This window comes from Corvus brachyrhynchos, unplaced genomic scaffold, assembly GCF_000691975.1.
Source record: "Corvus brachyrhynchos isolate BGI_N302 unplaced genomic scaffold, ASM69197v1 scaffold255, whole genome shotgun sequence".
NCBI classification, from domain to species: domain Eukaryota; kingdom Metazoa; phylum Chordata; class Aves; order Passeriformes; family Corvidae; genus Corvus; species Corvus brachyrhynchos.
In genome coordinates, this window is record NW_008238358.1 from 1200307 (window position 1) to 1209917 (window position 9611).

General features: G+C 39.9%; 1 protein-coding gene across 1 annotated transcript in view; it reads right to left on the bottom strand.

Annotated features, from left to right (window-relative positions):
* The window catches only part of PARD3B (par-3 family cell polarity regulator beta), a 382717-nt gene that overhangs the window by 111077 nt on the left and 262029 nt on the right, over window positions 1-9611 (bottom strand). The window lies entirely within an intron of this gene.

A 9611-nucleotide genomic window follows, 5' to 3' on the forward strand; every position in this document is an offset into this window, starting at 1 on the left:
CTTGATCTCTTGATACCACTATTTATTTTGATTTATTAGTTACAACATTTAAAACAATTTTTTGTCATGATAATTGAGTTGTCTTTGTAGCCTTATTGTTGTGTATCTAGACAAATGCATCAAAGATGTACAGAATTTTAGATGAAATTGCATTATTGATTTAGAGTGCCATGATGATGTTACTGTGTTGTGGTTTTGTAACTAAAAGGCCCAGTTGTCTGGCTTCCGTTTTGTTTTTCTTCTCATGTAGAAAAAAACGAAATCTTTCTACCCTCTCCTTGCAGTCATACATCTTCCTGCCACCTTCTGGCTCACTTGTACCACTGTCTTTTCCAGCTGCTGCTGAAAAGACAAGTATTACTAAAAATATAGTCCAGTGATTCTTGGGGGAAAAAAAAGCAACAGGATACAGGAATGCAAAGCAGAAATCATGGTCAAATCCAAGGTCCTGAATTTCAATAACAGTAAAAAAAAAAAAAAAAAAAAAAAAAAAGCTGTACATGTGGAAAAAATATTCTCCCCCCCCTCCCCCCAAGTCCACTCACACTAGCTGGAATTAACAACTACATCTTTTGTACTGTTAGACATACTTCCTCTAGCAATTAGTTGGCATATTCTCTAAATAAGCACAGTTGTAAAAGCCAGCTAATGCCCTAGTGCTTCTATTGGAAATCTTTAATAAAAATCACTTGTATTTAACAGATTGATTGAAAACTGGTTCCAAATAGGGTACTTTCCTGTTATGCAGAGGACAGTGAGAATTTCATCCTACAAAATGTGGCTAGTGCTGTTTGAAACAAATGAAAAAGGAAAAGTAAAGAAACGAAGGTGTCTAAAGACATATCCAGAAGGTGGAATAGAGAGTCTGAAAAACAAAAAGCTGTGCACTAAATATCATGACCTGGGAGTTGATTTTATGTTTGCTACCAGCATTTAAAAAAAAACTTATTTAGTTGACACCACATTCCAATTTGTCTTATTAGCACAACTAGTCAAAGCCAAATATGAACAGAGGCATGGACAACACCCCACCTGGGACATCCCTTCTCCTCTTTCCAGTACCTGCTCCCTGAATTTGAGCATGGCCTAGCAGACAAGCTTAAGATAAGCTTTCCATGCCATTGTGATTCCAATCACAGCCTATCCTAAGGAATATTCATTTTCCTGAAGCAAGGCCAAAAGAGAAAGGTCTATTTCATTCCAGCCCATCTTTTTAATTCTCCCAGCAGATGCAGCATTTACCATTTTATAGAATAGAAGCTCAGAACAAAAGCAAACACCATGTTTGTCCTGTGGTACTCAAGTTCTCACACCAGAGAAACTCCATGTCTTCTATCAAAAAAAGATGGTATTTCTCAGATGCGTTATTCTCCCAAATAACAAAACCAGAGCAAACTGGTTGAAAATATGAAAAAATAGAATTTTATCAAGACATAGAAAAGTTCTTCTGAAAGGAAAATCATTAAGGATAAATCAAAAAGATCTCTCTTATAAGGTATATGAGTATAAGTTATTATGAGTATAAGGTCTCTCTATACTCATTAAACAGTAAGTTGAGCTCAGGATTAAACTTAGCCAGATCATTTATGCTATTGATGACCTATTTTTTTTTAATCAATCTGTATCATATCCCTTGATGTTCTAGATAAAAAGAAAATCCTTAGATGCCTTCCCTCCTGAATCATAACCCTATCCAAGAAACTGGTGTGTTCCTCCTTTTCTGAACCTTATGCCTAAACCCAAATCAGGATCCAAAAATAACAGCAACCTGTATTCACAAGAAGACGACTCATCGGTCCTCCTTAAACTCCATTTGTTACTGGCCTTCACCATTAGCCTCTGGGCCCTTTGATAGCCAGCAAGAAGCACCATTCTTTGAATTTTCCTTCCAGATCCAAACCACAGTCAACTATACAATTGGCTCATCTTTCCCATGTCTAAGCCGTGTCACTGTAACACATCTCTATCTTCGCACAGCATCTACAGAAGTCAGCTGGCATTGAATTGAGGTCATTTGCTCATCCCTACTCTCAGTTGTTCAGGATGGGAGCATGGCTGCCTGCTGCAATGCTTTCCACTTGATACTTGCTCATCATGCTAAGAGCAGCTGGGATCCTCTACTTGGGGACTGACTGGAACAATTTCTTACTTGAGAACCAACACCTGTTAAACATAATGAATCTGAAGAACTGTCAGGTCCAGACTTCAGTGATGTTCAGAGAACTTTTTCTCCTAACATTTTATTTATACTTTTGTGTACATGTTAGAGGACAGAGAGGGGAGAGAAAAGGAAGCTGATGCAGATTGACACCATAGCCAGAAAGCATATGATCATGACTAGGGAGTGTTTCAAAGCTTTCTAAAGTTTTACAAGATGAACTATGTAACAAGGTAAGTGCTTTAAAACAGCACTAATTTGAAAAGCACAAGCTATCCTGTTATTTCCTGGAAAGTCATCAAACAGTAAGACAGAAAAGAAGGATGAACTCAGTGGGATAGGTTACTGTTAAATAAGAACTAATCTGGCTTCTCTCATTAATTTGCCTTAATGTAAACTGTGTGATCTTTCCACTCTGTTAACAAAACAAATGTATCAATTTCTATGACTCTCTAAAGTTCATGAAAGCCTGTAAAACTAGAAAAATGGATGTTTTCAATTGGCTTTTGCCAGTGGTGTGAAACACGCCCCTCCCACCACTTCTTAATTTTGCTTACATAGCATGATCTCCAAGGGCCCGAAGTGTGGCCTCCCCAAATCTGCAGAACCTGTCAATTCTATCCTCACACTGCCCCATGTGTTTTTGCACCAAAGCAGAAACAATTTTTTTTCCTGCAGTGTCTTACAAAAGTGATTATTAAGGACAGTGTAGTGCTTCTGAACTGAAATGCATAGGACCCTACAGCAACAGATTAGTTTTGTACTTGGGAAGAAGCCTCATCAGTAAAACAGCAAAAAACCCCAAACTCAAGAACTGACAGTTGAAACTTCTTTATCTGGCTGGATCCTCACAGCTCTGCCTTTTATACTGTTTCTGCCTGTTACCCTCACCTAGACAAATTAAATGTAAAAAAAGAAAACACTATTGTTGTGCACAAGGACAGTCATCAAGCCTCCTGATCACTGGGAGAATGTGATATCCCAGAGGCTTCAGGCAGCAACAAAGCCCAGTACTCCAGTCAGAATCTGGCAGCAGAGCCCTGCCAAGGAAGCAGTAGGCTGCATTTTCTTCTGGGCAAAGGCTGGAGGTCTTGAGGTAATGCTAAGGTTGAGGTAATGACCTATATTAGCTACTCTGAGAATAACCAATTTTCAGCTATGCTGCCTGCATTCTGATCCACCATTACCCACACCCCTCATCTCACCTCAGGACTGACAGAAGTCAGTCAGTATTGGAACTGAATGTGGAATTGAAATCAGAATATACAAGATTGTTTTGATCTGACATTAACTGTAGAGTAGAACTTGTTTTCTTCAATGAGAAAATCAGGCACACCAAAGTTAAAAAAAGAATGAATATAGTAAATTTAGAAGTTTTTTGATCCTACCTACTTTTACTTCAAGAGCTCCCTAGAATTTCTCATCTGAACTTTTAAAAAAAATCCCCACTCATTCAAGACCATGTCTTGTACAACACCACATTGAAAAAAGATGTTGCAAGGCTGCTATCCAATTTTCTTTTTCAACACCCTTCTCCTAGGCAGAAGGGTGTTCATAGCACAAATGTCATCACTCCATTTTTATTCAATGCCAGAAATGTACCTATACAAATCTAGAAGTTTGTAATGTCTGTTTGATAATGTCTGCAGAGCAGGCAGATGATTATATTCCATAATCTAGCCTAGCTAGTATTTTTTCCTGCTAGCAACTCATTGATGGTATAGACTGCTCAAGAGCTGCAGAGAATCGGCTGCAGTTGGATAGAGGGGATCAGCACCAGTCACTGCCAGGGATCTCTCTCCCAAGGCTGTCCCAGGAACACATTCCTCCCAGCTACCTCAGGTATCACTGTGCTTTCTCACTGCTACAGTTGCAAAAAAACCCCCCATCCAAATCTTTCTCATCCCTAAAATCCCAGTACCTCCCCCTTTACATCTTGTGTATCTGTGGCCAGTAACTCTTACAAGTTCCTCTTATTATTATTGAAGCTTGCATTAGGTACTTGATCTTCCCTTCAAAGGATTCAAATGACCACCTGCCTGCCTGACACATCTCTCAAGCCATTCTCCACAGCTCCAAACAATACGTGGCTCAGCATTCCAGAAATCAGGGCTGGCACAGCAGCACTTGCATCAGCAAGCCCAGGAGAGCAGGGCTGCAGCCAAGCACACAGGGCAATGGCCAGTTGACTGGCACCATCACCTCCAACCAACAGCAGAGCACACACAGGCATCTTGAACCCTGCTGTGCACACACAGCCACCTGCAAATGTGTCCTTTCCCAACTCCCTTCTGAATTAAAAACAAACCAACTAGCCCAAGGCAGGCTCTGGAGAGAATACATCTAGAAAGTTATCACTTCCAAGTGCCAGAAAGAAGCAAAACATCTGTCTTTCAAAACATCATTATTATCTCTTAGGTAGTCAGCTCTGCCTAGTATCAGGTAACAGGGAAGGATGGTAAAGACTGGCTTAGATATTTAAGGAGTTACTTCTAATTAAGAGGCAATTAGTGATCACTGAAATGATGGTCTCTCCTGACCCTCACAAACGCCTAGGTTAGGAGGTATGGGAAGTGAGCCATGGTGTTCCTCATGGCTGCGAGCTGCTTGCTGGCTGAAGGCACTGTAGGAAGCATCTCTGTGACCAGGGCACAGGGTCCTCGTGAAGGCATGATGTAAATGTTTGCCTACTTAGCTATAAATGTATTTAAATATGCACATAACCATACATGTAAATACTCCACATTTTGCAGTACACACTTATTTAAATATGTACATACTTAAATCATAGAAACCTAAGTAGGAGTCTACATTCCCTCTTTCTCTCATCACTGTGGGCCCAGTCCAATTCCTGATGAAACAAACAGGAACTTGTAAATTGTCTCCACTGAACATTAGGCCTCAGAAGTCCCCCACAGCTCTCTCCTGTACATACACTATCAAAATTCTTTAACAGCTTAATGTTTCCCGTGGCCACATAGGACAGTGATCAGTTCAGACAAGGGAATATCAGGACACAGAGGCCTTGTGAGAAGAGAGTCCTGGGAGCTTCAGGCTAGTGAGAGAGGAGAGATTTCTGCCTGTGCTCCTTTCAGCACGTATTTTTTCATCTGATAAATATAAATAAGTAGTACAGCAGTTGTTTAGTGAGCAGCCTAGGGACATATTGTTCCCAGTGTCCTAATTTTCCTGACACAATTGGTAAATTTACACATCTAATTAACAGTCTGTACCATTTATCAGGTTACTTGTTGCTGGTTTTTTTTCAAGGCCATCAATTAAGCTTTCCATACCTTTGACATATTCTTCATTTCCAGACTGAGTCCTAGGCCTCTCAGAATGATCATGGATGCTTCTAACACATCCCAATTCTGTTCATGTGGGCTTTACACAGTCTCAGGGAGATGAACCAGGGTCATCTCTATAACTAGTTTCGAAGTAACACTGTAACACCTGCATGTGCGGGATGGAGCAGCCCAAGCAGGAGAAAAAAGGGAAGAATTTACAGTTCTTCTCTAAAAAGTCAGCTGGGGTACAAGTTCACTCAGTAAGAGCCATTACAAAACATCTGCATATTTGTTGACATTTTCATAATTACATTTGCAACTCACATTTTAGGCCTTGCTGCTCTACATTTATAAATGCACCTTTTTACCTTTGCTTATTCACCCTCTTTTGTGTTAGTAGCTCTTGCCTCTAGCATGTAAGATTTTCCACAGTGAAATATTTAACCCAAGTGGTGACTTCTTGGAACAGGAGGAGAAAAAGAAAGTAAGAGAATTCAAATAAAAATGAAGATCTATTACAGATTCATTGCCACACGCATGCACAAAAGTAGCTTGGAATGCTATGACAGATACAAGTTTTGTTTGCAAAGTAGAGTCTTTGACCAGACCAGTGCTGCAGACCTGCCTTAATGTGAATCCTCTTTACAAGCAGTGTGTTTATTGTCACTTCTTTACCAAAGAGTAACTAACATTCATATAGCATATAAAGTACACTCCCTCACTCGCTTCCCCACACAGGTAAGGTAAAATGGGTCTTCAATTTTATGCTTAGCTAAAGAAATACAGCTAAATGTGCAGAGGCATCAAATTTCTATAATGATATTCCAGTCTGAGAAAGGTAGATACAGTGTGAAAAAGAGAAGACCTGAGAGAAAATGAAGCTCTGTTCAGATATTTTGTTCCTGGACCATCCTGATAATGGTCAGAAAAGCACTACCAGAAGCAGGCACAGGAAGAAAAACTCTGCAGAAGTATCTCAGATGAGACATGTGTTGCTTTATTCTGTCAGTAGTAACAACCCAATTAAAACCACAAGGTAAATTACCTTCAGGATCATGCGTTGACCACACGAATCCTGTTCACAGAAGTGCAGGACGCTAAAAATAAAAAAAAAGACAAAGAAAGCTTCGCTGCACCTTTTTTTTTTTTTTTTTTGCACGTGCTTTAAATGTTCAGTTTTTAGGGTGGAGTTGCTCTTTGCTTTGGCAGCTTCTATGAAGCCCCCCACAGACCCCTGCAGAACAGGAAGAAAAAAAATCTGATAAAGATTTGTAAGACACTTAATACCTTGTAGTGAAAAAACCTGTCTGACCCCAATCTAACATCAAATAAATGAGGCCTCCAACTGTGACTCTTCGGAGATCACCTGACTTCCTGTAACGAAGTGTGACCTTACCGCCTGCAGCTCCAGGGCAGACCAGCATTTCTGCTCTCCTCCATCCCATACCCTTGGAAGGAGCCATCCAGAGCAGCCCCTGAGTTGTCTGCTGGGATGCTGCCCAAGGAGATGGGAGGAAACCCAACCACCCTGTCTCCCTCCACTCCTCTGCTAGCAGCATTGCTGCTACCCTGTGGCAGCTGCAACCTGGTAGAAGAAGCCAGGGCTTCTAAGGCCCTTAACTCTGCAACAGCTGACCACTTTTGAGTACTCCAGGGTCCCTAGAAAACAATCTCAGTGTCAAGGTTAGGTACTCAGAGAAACCAAACTGAGTTTTCAAAAATATCACTAGTGCTTTTCACTGCCTTCCTCATCCCTCCTTGAAATAACTTCAGATGGGTTCAAATTTCTGTATTGTGCCTGGAAATGAGGACTCTTGAACACAATTCAGTAATAATAAACTGGGCAGCATGTGAGTTTTAAGGCTTTTTCTTTAATTATTTTGGTAGCTCCTTTGTGCTATGGACAGATTTCTACAGGAAAAGCAGTAACCCAAGTTTCCTGGAATTGGTTGCACACATGCTGGGAATACAGTCTGGCTCATACAAAGAAATCTGTAGCATTTCCTATCAAGATATTCCCACTGGAGATCATCACAGAACTCCAGAAATTCAGGTCACGGGGAATCTATTTTTCTGAAAAGGATAAAACACTAGGATTCAAAACAGAAAAAGCATCTTACAAATTTAAGCACAAGGTTGTGACCAGTGGCTAGTGAAAATCTACACAATGTCTGTGAAGAGAATAATTATTACTGGTTGCCACGGTGAAAGGTAGCACCTTTGACTGAAGAGTAACAACTAACTTGGGTTAGCAGAAACCTTGATTGAAACCATTGTATTTTACTCACTCTCTTTGGTTGATCATGCCTAGGGAGACTTCCTTCATTATATAAGCTTGTAGGAGACAAATGGAACAAAAATCTCTAGGATAGTTAGGTCAGAAGACACACACCGCAGTGACACATTTTCCTCTATGAAGCCAGAAATTTCCAGTCCTCAGACGTGACAGATGTGTCAAGTTTACTTTTCAAGGAGAAAAAAAAGGTGCTGTTATAGTTCTGGCTAACCTTTGTAAAAGCCCTTAATTCACAGAACAAGTGTGGAATCTTGTTTGGGAAAAGCTGATCTCCCGCTTCATGCCTTGAAGCTACTACATGCCTTAAGTACCCTGACAAGATTTTTGAATCAGACAATAAGGATGAAACAGAGGAAGGGAGTCTGTTGGGGCATCGAGAGGGAAGGCGGGGGGGGCAGGATAAGAACAGCAGATGGTAACATTTGTGACATTTCACTCTTACAGTCCAAGTAAGTCTAAAACCCAAAGCCACTATGCTGCTCCGAAGTAATTAAGCACTTCACTAATGTGAAAAACCTTTCTTTATGACACACATCAGAGTACATAAGAAAGTTGCCTCTGAATGGCTGCTCCAAAAAAACCCACCCTAATCAAATACATTTTGCCAGCCTTATCAAATACAGATGCACAAAGTTAGGGGCTGGAGAACATCTCTGTTAGCAACAAAAATTGGCAGCAAGTCTTGGGTAGATTCAAGTACCTTAAAACAGAATTTAACTCTTCATCATACAAAATCCTAAATAGAATTGGAGGTTCTTCAAAGTCCAAACACACAGAATAATGTTGATCACATCTGCCTTCAATGTACCTTAAATTCAAGCATTTAATCCAGACTAGCACTCTCTAGTACATGAGAAATGAGTATGAAGTACTGAACTTCATGGTGTGGAGAGGGAAATGCAAAAGTTGCAGAGGATCCAGCTATGCTCTCCCCACAAAGGCATGCTCAGCTTCCACAGCTGGCTGTTAAGACCTCGAGAACATTGGTTTTGTAGAGTTACAAGGGCATTCCAAAAACTTATGAGGCACTGCACTTACCTCCACAGTAAGAGAAACCACTCTTTTCTTTGGAAAAGAAAACAATAAACTCAATTTTCTAAAATGCATCACAGGCAAGACTTCATTCTATGTTATCTGTGAAGAATTAAGTACAGATACCCAGAGCACAAAATATAACTCAAAAGTAATGGGCTCTGTGATAAATTAAGACATTCCTTTCACAGATTATAGTGCATTCCTGTCACATTAAGGCATTTTGAGCTAAAAAGCCAACCTAGAGATTGATTGGACTATTTTTTCAATAACTGAAGGGATTATATGCCAACATTTATATTCCAAACAGTTTCCTTAAACCTCATTGAGGATATTTTTCTGAATGTTAAAATGAAATAAAATCAAATTTATGATTAAGCACTGCATTACCAAGTTAAACTTTGGAGCAATGCTACAAAGCGTGAGGAACAGCATGTGTAACTGACTCATGTATTTGAAAAAAAGTAAAAGTTCCACCACTATAAATGGTAATATTCAAAAACTCCTCTGAGTCCCTCTACCTCCCAGCAGTGTTTATTAACATATAATCCATTTTACATACCTATGCAGAAGTTGAAAAACATAACTGGTATTTATAAATTAATAAACACATATTTTTTATTAAAAGTATTACAACACTCCACCCAGAGTTGACTAGCTAAATCTTAGATGCAATTGAAAAAACCACTATAAAAAACTTACTAAATATCTGTTTGCTCTTCAGCCCAGTTCCTAATACTCACTAAGAAATTCAGCTGCCTGACCTCTGCTGCCCAGGTTCCCCAAAAGAATACTTGGGAGAGGCAAGTAAACAACATAAAACAGTGAAGCTAATGAG